The sequence below is a fragment of the Euprymna scolopes genome, chromosome 18 (assembly GCF_053919585.1).
Source record: "Euprymna scolopes isolate OS-2025 chromosome 18, ASM5391958v1, whole genome shotgun sequence".
Taxonomy (NCBI): domain Eukaryota; kingdom Metazoa; phylum Mollusca; class Cephalopoda; order Sepiida; family Sepiolidae; genus Euprymna; species Euprymna scolopes.
The window spans coordinates 28,570,921-28,585,083 of record NC_136499.1 but is presented as its reverse complement, the minus strand read 5'-3'; the positions used below and the strand labels follow the sequence as shown (position 1 = coordinate 28,585,083).

The 14,163-nt window shown below is 33.7% G+C and overlaps 1 protein-coding gene and 1 pseudogene across 34 annotated transcripts in view; one reads left to right on the top strand and one right to left on the bottom strand.

Annotated features, from left to right (window-relative positions):
- The window catches only part of LOC145297554 (serine/threonine-protein kinase mig-15-like), a 1,203,941-nt gene that overhangs the window by 954,864 nt on the left and 234,914 nt on the right, over positions 1–14,163 (top strand). The gene's annotated exons all lie outside the window — the stretch shown is intronic.
- Positions 6,568–6,795, bottom strand: LOC145297987 (U2 spliceosomal RNA; annotated as a pseudogene).

The window sequence follows — 14,163 nt, the reverse complement described above, 5'->3', positions numbered from 1 at the left end:
AAAATGTTCTGTTTTTAATATTGACTTTAAGTTGACAGCTTCATTGCAAATCTTTAAGGCTATTCTACCTTTTCGTAAAGCACTCAAGCACGGTCAGGCATGTAGAAAAGATTATAATATGAATTTGATGAAAATTTAAATAAAAATTTTCTACATTAGGTTTAATATTTTAATCCTTATGAGGGGACATAAAAGTGGTGCCAAATAAGTTTTTTTTTTTTTTTTTTTTTTTTTTTCAGGGAGTTAATTCTACCCGTCTTGGAATGAGTATTACTCTATGCATTTATTTATAAATACAAGTATGCATGTGCTATTGTTCTATTTGAACACTAGCGGGTTTGGGGGGGGGGTGCCCAATCATAAAATACACTTGAATATATTTTAATTCGTGCAGATTTTGTATTTATTATTACAGTCAATTCTCTATTGAATATTATATTGTACCTAATAAATAGTACTGGTTTCAAAAGATTAAACAAAAAGACTTTGGGTGCTATCAGCTAGAATCAAAACGCAAAAATTTATCGCCAGAGACGCGTTCCCTAATGTTTGAGCTATTTAAGAAGGATTTATAAGTAAACCACTTCAAGCTGTGAATGAACATTTTGCATTTCAAGTTGCCGACATATGTCTGTGCGCGTTAATAATCGATTCAAACAAAGAATTTTGCTCATTATAAATTATCTTTTGTGTATGATTACTATTTCCTGTTCATTTCAGTATTATGTGACAGGCATTTATCGTTTGATATATTCACACATACACACGTGCTCGTCTGAACTCCAATCTCTGCCTCCCCACTCGCCAATTTTACATGATAAACATCCATCTAGCTGAAACCACTCTCAATAATTTTCCCCACTCTTAATCTGTGCTTAAATCAAAACGTAGATTTTATGAACAAAGCTTCTTTCTTAGAAGTGCATGCCTGTAGAACTCTCTACCGCTTGCCTGTTTCCCACCTGACTTCAACTTGGATGTCTTCTAGTCCAACATAAACAAATTCCTGATAAACCGCCCCCTTAAGTAATGACACTTTATCAAATCTCCAATACTAACGAATACTACAACACTATCCCATTGATTACTGTACATGCACTAACTCTTATCCCTGAGTGGCTTCTGGGCCTTGATAAGTGGTGACCTCCATGTAAAAACACACACACACTCCTATTGTTTTATTTATATAGATATCAATAAATATGTTTTGCCTATCTTCATTCCAGCAGATGTTAATGTTTGATTTATGTTAGCATTTTCTTTCCACCTCCCCTCCATCTCACGTATATTATATCTTCGTTGTCTCCACATCTTCTATTCTCCGGTGTTTCTTGATAAAATAATCATTAGACAATATTAGCCATGTAATCCCTGACTCTCATCTGGCAAACAAATGATATTTGCCTCTCAGAAGTTATTGATCAACTAGATGATAACCGTGTGAATATCCGCAAAAGGTGGTGTCGTAAGGTCAAGACACAATCTGAAAGACAACCTTATTGTGGAACGAATAAATACATTTTCTTCTTCTGTTGTATCACTCTTCAAAGTATACTGTCCGATCTTTAGACCTACGGTTGACAGTGTAATCTAAATATATCTCAGCTGAACTGATTGTTGGACACTCATGAAAGAAGCATAACTAAGGCCATGTTTTCACTTAGCATATATTATACGAGTAGAGTACCTGGTGCTACTAGATCAGTCTGCTTGAAGATACTGGTTTCCTCACCTAAAATGTATCAAACATTGATGTTATTTATTTTTTTCTTTTCCCTTGGCAAAACTCAATCATGTTCTGCAAAGTCAAGGGCAAAAACAATTTTCTTCTACAAAACGACCAAACCAAACACTATGAACAAATATCGAAGATATAAAAAAAACTTGAAGCATAAACTTTTTTCCAAAATTCCTGAGTTTGACATTAAATAAACTGAAAAGGGTTGATATTCCATATGACAGGCAAAACAACAAGCAGTTATCAAGTATTGCTCAGGTGAAAAAATAAGAGTTTTAAAAAATTGTCTTCAATATACTTGGTTAAAATGAAACATTAATTCAGAAATAGCTGTACAAGATATTGATGTTCTGTCTACTGAAACAAGGCCGATAGCCATTAGTCGCATGCTCTCGTTTAATGAATGAATGCGTGAATGTAGGATTGACATGACATTCTTAAAGATAAACTAAAATGACTGAAAAATGGGCTGAAATGACTTAAATAGATAAAAAGTAAATGACTTAGAATGATTTTAATGAACTTAAGAATGACTTGAATGACCTTAAGAATAACTTGAATGCTTAAAAAATAACTGGAATCCTTCAAAAACGACTTGAATGATCTGGAGAATGACTTGAATGGCTTTGAGATTGACTGGTTGTAAAGTGGGTGATCATTTTACATTAAATTAATACAGAAAAGTGATCCGCCACTTTATATCACAAAGTTGATGATGATTGCAACGTCTCGGCAGACGAGTGCCACTCCTCAGACATTTAAAATCCATGAGCCCAAATGTCTGAGGGAGTATCTATACAAATATGATGTTACAGAGTCTTAGCTTTGTACGACAGCTAAGTCTCTCTCTCGGTTCAAAATGTTGAGATCCAGCAACAAGCAAGAGCAAGATAGCCAGCAACAAATTAAACTGCAGACCAGCTTAATGCGGGTACTGGTCTTCCGCTTTATGGTTTTTTAAATCAGAGATTTGCTTCTCCTAGAAAGGTTGCCTTCACCACGGCTTACGGGAGCCCTCTCTACCCCAATACACATATACAAATATACATGATGCTAGTTGGCCGTTGACCCAGAAAAAGAGTTACAAACATAAGTACAGCGTGTAGTAAGAACAGATACTACACTTTTTATTTGCTCCCCCACCGAACAAATTAGGCAGAAGGCCGATTTTTAATGTGAGGAGTGAAGGGGAAATGGGGACAAACTCCCTGGGGGGTAGAGGAGCTGGATAGTGACAATTGGTATGAAGGGTTGCCCCTACATTGACCAAGGTCTCATATGTGGGATTGCCCCCACATATGGTCTTTGCTAGCAGTATCTGCTGGAACAGATGGTGTTTATTTGCTCCCCCACAGAGCAAATTAGGCACAAGGCCGTTTTTAATGTGAGGTAAAAACCAGCTCCCCTAAAAGTAGGCAAAAAGGGGGCACTCTGGTTACCAAAAATAATAATTGTCCCAGTATAGAGGGTTTCCCCTCCATTGACTGGTACAAATTATCTTAAGTGCAGCATCTGCCGGAACAGATGGTATTTATTTGCTCCCCCACCGAGCAAATTAGGCACAAGGCCAATTTTTAATGTGAGGAGTGAAGGGAGGGGGAAGGGAAAAAGGGGACCAGCTCCCGAGAGGTGGGAAATGGGAGCTGGTTAAAGGTCAGGCATGTGGGGTTTCCCCCACATCTGGTCTTTGCTAGTCATAGCTAGTCATAGCTAGTCATAGCTTGCAGTATCTGTCGGAACAGATGGTATTTATTTGCTCCCCCACCGAGCAAATTAGGCACAAGGCCGATTTTTAATGTGAGGAGTGAAGGGAGGGGGAAGGGAAAAAGGGGACCAGCTCCCGAGAGGTGGGAAATGGGAGCTGGTTAATGGTCAGGCATGTGGGGTTGCCCCCACATCTGGTCTTTGCTAGTCATAGCTAGTCATTGCTTGCAGTATCTGTCGGAACAGATGGTATTTATTTGCTCCCCCACCGAGCAAATTAGGCACAAGGCCAATTTTTAATGTGAGGAGTGAAGGGAGGGGGAAGGGAAAAAGGGGACCAGCTCCGAGAGGTGGGAAATGGGAGCTGGTTAAAGGTCAGGCATGTGGGGTTGCCCCCACATCTGGTCTTTGCTAGTCATAGCTAGTCATTGCTTGCAGTATCTGTCGGAACAGATACTACACTTTGAGATATTAAATCTTTTATTCATGTTAAAAAAAATACAGAAAAAAATCAACGATGAACAAAAAACTTAGGCACATGGCCAACTCAAAAGGGGGGATTTTCACTACACTTTGATCTTGGCCAGAAGGCCAAGAAAAGCTTAAAAAGCTAAGAACAGCATCTATTAACAACAGACCTTTGATCTTAACCAAAAAGGCCAAGCACAAAAGTGTTAGCGATCGACTTATAGAGTCGCTTGCACATGACTAAAAATAAGGAATGATAAATGAGAGAAGTATAAGAGTTATTCCCCTTAGTTGATCCATCATCATCATATCCAGTTTAACCTTCACTTTACATGCTGGCATGCATTGAACAGCTTTAAGAAATTGACTTCCAAAGTAACCTCTTTCTAGACAGGTCTTTATTCCTCAGGTTCATTTTCATTACTTCTCCCCATGTTTTACTTAGTCTTCCCTCATGAATTGAACCTACTACCTCAACTGTTCTACATCTAACCCAATAATTCACATCCATTCTTTCAATGTGGCCATATCATTGTACCTTCTGCACACATCTGCCTATACTGTCCAGCTAAATCTTACTCTGAGCTCATTAAAACTAAACCTGTCTGTAAGACATAACACACATATTATTCTTATTATTTCTCACCATGTAACATGTCTCCAGCCCTAACTAGCCAGGCCTCAAAGTTGAAGTGTTTATTTAAGAATGTCTCGATATTAACAAACTATCAAATCAGATTAAGTATTTTTCAAAAAAAAATAAATTTAAACAATGTTGGTTTATTGTAAAAAAACAAAAAAAACATGGTACAACAATAACAAATGATAATTGGATAACCAGAATCAAAAACTATTTTGTCAGTTTAAATGCTATTTAGTTATGCATTTTAAAATCCAACAGATATAATTCTATATATTAGATAAACCTACAAGTTACATATCTTCTGTTATATACATTTCATATATCATTTATTTTATACCACATTTACTTTTTCCCTCTAATTAATAATAATTTTTATTTTTATTTTTTTTTTTGTGTGTGTGATTATTTGATTTGTCAAGGCATGCTCCAATAAAATAACGTACATTTCCTCAGCCAACCTTTATTATTATATATTCATCGAACGCACATCTCCCAAACTCTCATCTCTCGGAAATTGTTATTTGCTTGAAAATCTAACCCAATAATTCACATCCATTCTTTCAATGTGGCCATATCATTGTACCTTCTGCACACATCTGCCTATACTGTCCAGCTAAATCTTACTCTGAGCTCATTAAAACTAAACCCGTCTTTAAGACCTACATCACACATACATTATATTATTTTTATTATTTCTCACCATGCAACATATGTTTTCAGCCCTAACTAGCCAGGCATCAAAACTGAAGTGTTTATTTAAGAATGTCTCGATATTAACAAAATATCAAATCAGATTAAGTATTTTTCAAAAAAATAAATTTAAACAATGTTGGTTTATTGTAAAAAAACATGGTACAACAATAACAAATGATAATTGGATAACCAGAATCAAAAACTATTTTGTCAGTTTAAATGCTATTTAGTTATACGTTTTAAAATCCAACAGACATAATTCTATATATTAGATAAACCTACAAGTTACATTTTTTTTCTGTTATATACATTTCATTTATCATTTATTTAGTGTTACGGACAGACCGACCGACTGACGGAGTGACTTATAGAGTCGCTTGCACATGACTAATAAAAGGAAAGGAATACATCAAGTATTTATTGAATAAAAATAAAATTGTTTGTGCATAGTTTAAAAGAGAATTATCTTCCTTAGTAAATAGGGTTTCGTCAGAGGGTAACTTTTAGATTGATACTTGATCAATGTTCCAACAGGCAGGCATGTAGTGTTTAAAAGTGAAAACTCATTTTAAAATACAACCTTATTTTTATTTATTTATTTATTTTTTTTTTAACCTTTATATTTTGTGGTTTTGACCATGGTTGATATGGTTTGAATATTTTTCTCTCAGAAATGTTCCTGAACATCTAGCAACTGGTACCAGGGATTTCACACCACTAGCGAGTTTAAAATAAATTATGCAATTTGAGTTAGATCAGTTCTCCAACAGGCAAAACGTATATATATAAATGGAAATTCTGAGATAAATTATGTATAATTACAACAAAATTTATTGTTTGACAAAGGAGAACAGATAATTATTAAAGTCTTTTCCTTACCCCATGGGTTTTTAATAAATATATGTCTTATCTCATCAGAAGAAATTTTGTTAGCAAAATAGATATGGATAATTATGAATTTTTCTTAAACCATGGGTTTTTGATAAATAAATGTCTTATCTCATTAGAAGAAATTTTGTTAGCAAAATAGATATGGGTAATTATGAATTTTTCTTATTAGTGCGCGCACACACACACACGTGTGTATGTATGTATGTGTGTGTGTATGTATATATATATATAAAAATTACACACAAAATCCAGATCGATTTCCATATATGCATTGCTTCTTGCTTTGAAATTTCAGATTACATTGTTTCCTCGTTCAGTTTTTATCTGCAACTGTTCACCTGGCTTTAAATCTTTCAATCTATGTAACATAATGAGCTTCAACCAATGAGACATCTACTTTTTTACATGGAGACAAGCAAGCTACAATTAAACTTTGTCTAATATACATAAATAAGCTGATGTACCTATTTACTATGCCTCCCCACGGGGCAGAGTTAGACACCAGGGTCGTTTTTTAACGTGGAGAAAAGGTACAAAAATAAAAATTGTCTCAGTCGTGAAGGATTTCTCCTCCACCGAAAGAGAACAAGAAATGGAAGTGCAGCATCTGAAGAACAGATACTACACTTTGATCTGGACCAAAAGGCCAAGAAGCTGATGTAGTTGGAAAATCATATTAATTATTATATTAATACACTTGACGTCAAAAGCATAATACTGTTAAGTGACATGTGCCACTTTATCTCCATATTATTTTTAGTTGAAGTTTCTGAAGGCGTTTGTGCTTTTGAACAAATCATTTAGATTTTCTCTCCTGAAGCACAAGAAAAAAAAAAAGTTGGAAGAGTTATCTTTCTTATATTTTGCGAGGATTGCTCCTGGCTTTCCTTTTTCAATTTTTTTTTTTTTTTTTTTTTATCTTCACAATTTGAAATATTATTCTTCCTTCACCTGTGTCTGATATAAAAAAAAAAAAAAAAAAAACAAATTCAGAAAAGATCATTTTGCTCCAGGGATCCACAGGATTAGGATCATACATTTCGAATAAAGTATTTTTCTGTTTTTTTAATTTTTGGTTGCAGTTAACGCCGAATATTGTTTTGTAACTGTCTTTCTAAACCTCTCACCTGTTTCAGAATACCTGTAATCAATATTTTCTTTGTTTATAACATCTTTTGAATTGTTATGTGGAAGGTGGTGTGGATTGATTACCATTGCAAACTGAAATCAGCAAGCAGAGTTCAAGTCTTGTCAGATTCCTTGCATTTATTCATATTTTAGCATCTTCGGGCATACTATAAAACGGCTCTTTACTCTGGGTTTACGGGGGATGTAGGATTCACCTAATAGATGCAGTCAAAGACCACTTTATTGTTTACACATTCAAATCATATCGGGTATGTGGTGCATTAATATGACATGAACCTAGAATCCTTTCTCCCCAGCCATAGATAAAATAGTAACTTGTGTTTAACTAATCGTATACAAATTTTGATAATTAGTATTGTTTTTGACATCAAATGAATGAAAATGGAGTTAATATGCTGTTGAATAGACAAATTTCTAGCTATGAATAAAAAAACCTGGAGATTTACAATAGGTATTGTGCTTATATGATAGTGAGATGTATTAGATTATAGGAGGGGGGATTTCCATATGAAAATTAGATTATGCCAGTAGAAATTTAGTTAAGGATTTAAGTTGATCTGTTTGAAGAAATGACAGCATGTACAGGAAGTCTTAAGTGAAACATTGCAAATAATCTAGTCTAATCTTTTTCTTTCTCTTTGCATTTGGGTTCGAAAGATAGTTTTGGTACTCTTCTGCAGAGAGCAGGCAAGAAGGAACTAATACTACCCAATCATTATGAGAGATTTGCTATGTACTACTAATGTATACTGTAAAAACAAAATGAATCTACAAAAGAAACCCAGAGCAAATAATGATGTTGTAGTTTTTAATTGCTAATAAAAATGAAATCCATTTACACACATTACAATCAACAAGGAAAAAGAAGAAAAAGAGTAGCAGATGTATTATATACACTGCCACTACTACTACTATGAGATATTTCAACATAAGTCGATACTAGATGCACCAGCCGTATGTGTTATGCGGTTAAAAAATTCTTGATAGCTATGCAACAATCTTAGGTTTAAAATAAAGGTTTGATCTTTAGTGGCCAGTTCTTTTCCCAAGAGATGATGGATATCTCCTGAAAATGTGCCTGTGAATTGAAAAGTTGCAAGTATGGCTTTCACACTCCTTAACTGCACTTTCCATCGGTATTGCTTAGCTCTAAGAAATCGGAGATGACTGTAAACCACGCTAAGTGTAGAAGGATTGTTGTTATTTCAAAGTTTTACATCTCCAAAACTAGTTCTTCTGCCAATGCTTAATATCCTTGTCTGCTTTGTTACTTTTTCTCGTAGCTAGGAGTTGGGATTGGGGGTGGGGGTGGGGGGGTTGAATAAGAAATGAATTCATACCTTTTCCCAAGAGTACTGGAGAAAGTTATTTTAGAACTCTAACAAGAAATTGAACATTGTATGTCTAATCCAGTTTATGTTCTAACTATTACCTCACTAACTCTTTGGCTTTAAATGATCTGTAAAAGAGTGTATTGATATGTTGTAAAAGAAACCGAACATCCAGTAGTGAGTACGGAGTCACCTTATTAGTTGCTATTACTCTCAGATCCCTTCTTAATTGAACTTGTGATGATCAATAAAAGAAGAAAAAAATAAAATCAATATTTTTTTTTGTATACTTTAAAAGAGTTATCTCCCTTACTTGATTGGTTATAAAATCAGGGGCGTTTTTAGATTAAAGTGAGATCAATATTCTGACTTGAAGGGCATCTGATGCTAAGAGGTCATGACGCAACAAAAATATGGATCAAAGTAAATCTATCATTTAGATTAGGTATATGTACCAAATATACTCTTCTCCAAAAATTAATCTGTAAACCATTAATATACAAAACATGCAGGTTGGCATGCCAGAAAACAACACTTTTGGATGGTAATAGTTATGCACTATTTTTAAATATGTCGGTGCGTGTGTTTTGTTTAAGAACCCCCTCCTTTCTCTCTCTCTCTCTTTCTCTCTCTCTCTTCTTGATCTTTATTGACTATTTGGTAAAAGGGATTATAAAGAACATCCAGAACCCAATAGAACTTCGTTATAAATTACTTTGTCTTTTTTTTTTTTTTTTTTTTTTTTAAATCACTTAGGAATAAAATTGTAAAATAAGTTGAAAAAGATTTGCAGAATGTGGATGGATATTTTTTAAGTTGGAAAAAAAAAATTAATATTTGTTTCTTCTCCTTTTCTTCTACTTGAGTGCAACAGTTTTGATGCAGTATGAGTAATTTGTTCATTAGTTTTTGGTTTTAAAAAAAAATGACTCTAACATAGAACTAATGCCTATCAGCGTGAGGAAATGTGTGCATGTAAGGGAGGGGGATAAATGAATCACTTTTTGTTTTCTTTTCTGGTGGGGTAGGGGTTCTCTTTTTCTTTTGTGCTATCATTCTCTTTGGCTCTGCATCTCTATTTGTCTTTTTATCTAACAAATAAAAGGGGCTAATGTTAAGTCTCACAATATTCAAACTAAGGACTTTGAATTTTCATTTAAATGTTTATGGATGATGCAATTCTAACAATCTGATCTTTAATGAAACTGTAGTTGATATATAAATCTACTGAAATTTTACATGTAGTTCCCTCGAGTTTCTGTTAGTATGTTGATGTGAATCGAGTGACCTATTTGTGTGAGTATGTTATCTCAATTCGTTTGCAAGTTAATGTGGACCCAGGTTGGGACCCCGAAAAGACAACTATGAACACGGTATAACTTTAAAGATATATTGAGAAAGGAATTATTATACAGAAAAAGTGGTGACATAAGCTAGGCTTACTTGTCAGTCGAATATAGGTAGAGTATCCAATATCCACAAGAGTACTTGACTCTCGATCACTATAAGATTTGGAAGAGTTCATTAATAATATAAAGTGTTAAAATAAGCTTCTTTCAATTGTCATAAATTTCTATCAGAAAGGATTTTGAGCTCTTTTTGTGTACACAATGATTTATCTTCCAACAAAAATGGTCCGAAACATTATCTACCAAGATACACCTTATATATGTCCTTTATGTTAAGATCCTCATTTAATTCATTATTTGTTTTATTTGCACTTCTGATCTCATCTTGAGTGTTGTTCATGCAACGTTTTGGCTGAGGTAACCTCCAACCTTCTTCAGGCAGGTGTATTTTGTTGAACTCTAGAATCTTTCTGCTGTACTGAGGATTGAACCTTCAATCCCTAGAAGGGTGTCACTTACAACTGAATTTGACCTAGTAATTTATCCATTAAAATAGGTAAAATGACACTCTTTGTGAGGTTGAATGTTCAACGCTCAGTGTAGGCGATACAAAGAATACAATTGCAAATTACTTAAGACTTTTACCTGGTCATGACTGATGGATTAAATAAAGGTTCTGTTTGAAATTCCGTGCAAATTTACAAGTTTGACAGAAAGCTTCCTGAGTACAATAAGATGCATCTGAAGAAGGTTGGAGGTTACGTCGACCGAAACATCGTGTGAATGATGCTCAAGATGAGAACAGTAGTCCAAATAAACACATTATCAATCCTCATTTAAAAACATCCGAAATTAATTTTCTTTTGATTCATTAATAAAATAGTTTTTCACTCCAATCAAAATATACATCTAAACATATGTATATATTGATCAAACACAAGCAATCCAAACCAATGCTATCATCATCCTCCCTATCTGACTGGGGGCCTCTAAAGAGATTTTTGAGCTGTGCACTAGAGGTCTTCTTAGCTTTATTCTTAGTTCCCTTACATGAAATCAATTTTAACATGTTAGTTCAGAAGTCAGAACACTGTAGGTCTAAAATAGTCTAACTGCGATTAAAAAAAAAAATCTCTGTATAATTGACATTGGATGTCAGCAAATAAGAAAGATTTAGTTGGGGGGAGACTTTTTTGGTAGTTTTGTTAGTGTTTTTTTATTCAGTGTGGTCTCAACAAAAGTTTAATCTGAATATTAGGCCATCATTGGGATCTTATTGTGCTACCAAGGACGTTTCAGCTTTTTGCAATGACTATGCAAATAATGCAAGGCTGACGTGCTGTACGTAGAGCTACAGAACAAGTTCCAAAGTTCTATTGGCCGTTTCTAGTGTGGTAACTAGGGGATGATAAGATCTAATTCACACTGAAATCCTATCTTATCCTATCAGCTATATTGCGGTTATTTATGCACTAATACTATTGGGCAAGGTATGAATGCGTAGTCCCATCACTTAGATCTGTAAAATAGCATCATGTAATCATATATATTATTCCTTAATTGGAATTCATTTTTGAGATGAGCATTATATATATTAATTTATTTTTATTTCGGACTATTATTCTCATCTTTATTAGTTGTTGTTTTTCATCTTTTATTGGTTGTTGTTTTTTCATAACGTTTCGGCCAACTATTCCTCTGACCTTCATCAGGTGGTAACCGCGGTGGATAGGAACTTCGAATCTCCTAACTGCATTCTCAGCCATCACTGCCATCCGTAGTTGTTGTCGTCTCACCACATTGTAATCATGTTTCTGAATTTTTATGATGAAGATTGATAAGTTGTATTATTTGGACAACTGATGTAAGCTCCGACCTTCTTCAGGTATTTCTTGTCAAACTCAGGGAAGCACTTGAAATTCCGTGCAGATTCTCAAGTTTTGACATAAAGATTCCCGAGTTCAACAAGATACACCTGAAGAAAGTCGGAGGTTACATTGGCTGAAACATTGTGAAAATAACATAGAAATAGCTGTCCGAATAATCCAAAATAATACATGTAATCAATTAATTGGGCAAAATAAATGGTCTAAAGTAGTTATATTTTTAGCATTAAATATCCCCAAAAGAGTTGACTTGTCATAAAAATTAACTTTCGTTTTGTCAACTTTAATGCTAAGTCAACAATAGTAGCATTACCAATATTAAAAAATGTATAAATCTGACCGCATTCGCCTTAAGACAATCTGCATATCAGAGATAATTCTGGAAAAAATGTTACATTCTTAGGTTTAATAGTTTAAAAATAGTTTGTGAATCTACAGGCAGACACATATCTCTTATGTTAGCATATATTCTGTAAATATTGCATTATTTAATCAATAAACTTCGAATTTGTTTTCCTCTTTGTTTACTAGTGTTAACGGTTAATTATGACATGCACATCAATCATTGCTCTCATATGACTCAACGCAGGAAATGAGGGAAAAACATAGCTGAGGGCAAATAAGATGATATTAAATGTCAAACAAAATTAGAAATATTCAATTTTTCTTGTTCGTTAATTTGAAAACAATTCAGTGTTTCGTTACTTTCAAACTTGTATCAAATACGTTGAATGTGTTGAACGTACCAATATGTTTGCTGGTACAAAAGGAAGAAACAGCATGATTACTTTTTGGTGTTTTTTTAGATGTCTTATTTTTATCATTAAATTATTGCTAGATGTGTGTCTCTATTATATTTTTCTTTTCATTTTATCTATCCGTGTGACAATGAAGGGTGCTTGAGATGAAAAGTAGTGAGTATAAGGGAAGAGGGATGTATTAAACGCAACTGTCGTATTCTGAAGGTTGTGGTTTCAATTCTTATACATGGTAGTAGTTTCATTTTCTCCTTAGTTCTTCCCCAAAATAAATTGCATTAATGTTAAATTGATTTTTTTTTTTCAAAAACATTTTCTCCGTCATTTTTGATGGAATAGTCACTATAGCTTATATATATATATATATATATATATATATATATATATATATATATATATATACTAGCAAAAGTACCCGTCACTGACTAGGTCCAAAAACAGCCTACAGAAAATGGACTCTAATTTATGATAGTTTATGAAAAGGAAGGGTTGTAAAGAGATATCTTCGAATTTGGGGATATCAAAACCAAAGCAAAATATGATGAAAGTAAAAATAAAATAGATAAACACCATAATTTATTATACCATACCTGTGCACACTGAAACACTTATCACAATATTCTGTGGATCTATATTAAAAAACCTTGTTAAACTTTGTGACATATTTCCATTCTATGGAGGTCAGGCGCGAACGAACACCCCATAATTTTATTATACCATATTTGTTCAAACTGAAACATAATTATCAAAGTATACTTACGCAGATAGATATGAAAAGTCTTTATTAAAGTTTGTGCCTATTTCCATTCTATGGAGGCCAGGCGTGAACGCAGACCCCACAATTTTATTATACCATCCCTATTTAAGTTAAAACATACTTATCAAAGTATTCTTATGTACATCTATATCAAAAACACTTGTAAACGTTTTTTTTTTTTTTTAATTTTTAAATTTTTTATTTCCATACTTTGTGGACCAGGTGCGAATGCAGACCCCACAATTTTCATGAACCACTGTTCTGCCGGATCAAACATACCCATTCCTGTGTCTTGATACATTTTCTATGATTATATGTAATCAGTTTTTTAAAAATAGTCAACCATATAGGAGCCTATTTGTGACCAGACACGCACACACAGCTTTATAATATATATATATATATATATATATATATATATATATATATATATATATATATATAATAGCATTCTTGTGTGTCTGTGTGTATAATCATAACCAAACCTGACATGATGATGATCTCCTACCTAAGGATGGTGCACACTATTTTTCAAGGTCAGAGGTTAAGGTTGGGACTTTGCTGTACCTGCTTCAGAGGTACCTGAGCGTACAGCAAAATCCCATGGGAATCGCTGCTAGTATTTTTATATTTCTCTTTGTCCGTCTGTACATTCCACTTTTTAAAAACTAATGAGCAAATCTGACCGAAATTTTTATGAACCTTTGGTATAAAGTGCAGCAAACTAAGTATTATGGTATCCATTTGATGCAAAATTAGGGATTAATAGAGATTAGTATTTAATGCAAAAATGAGT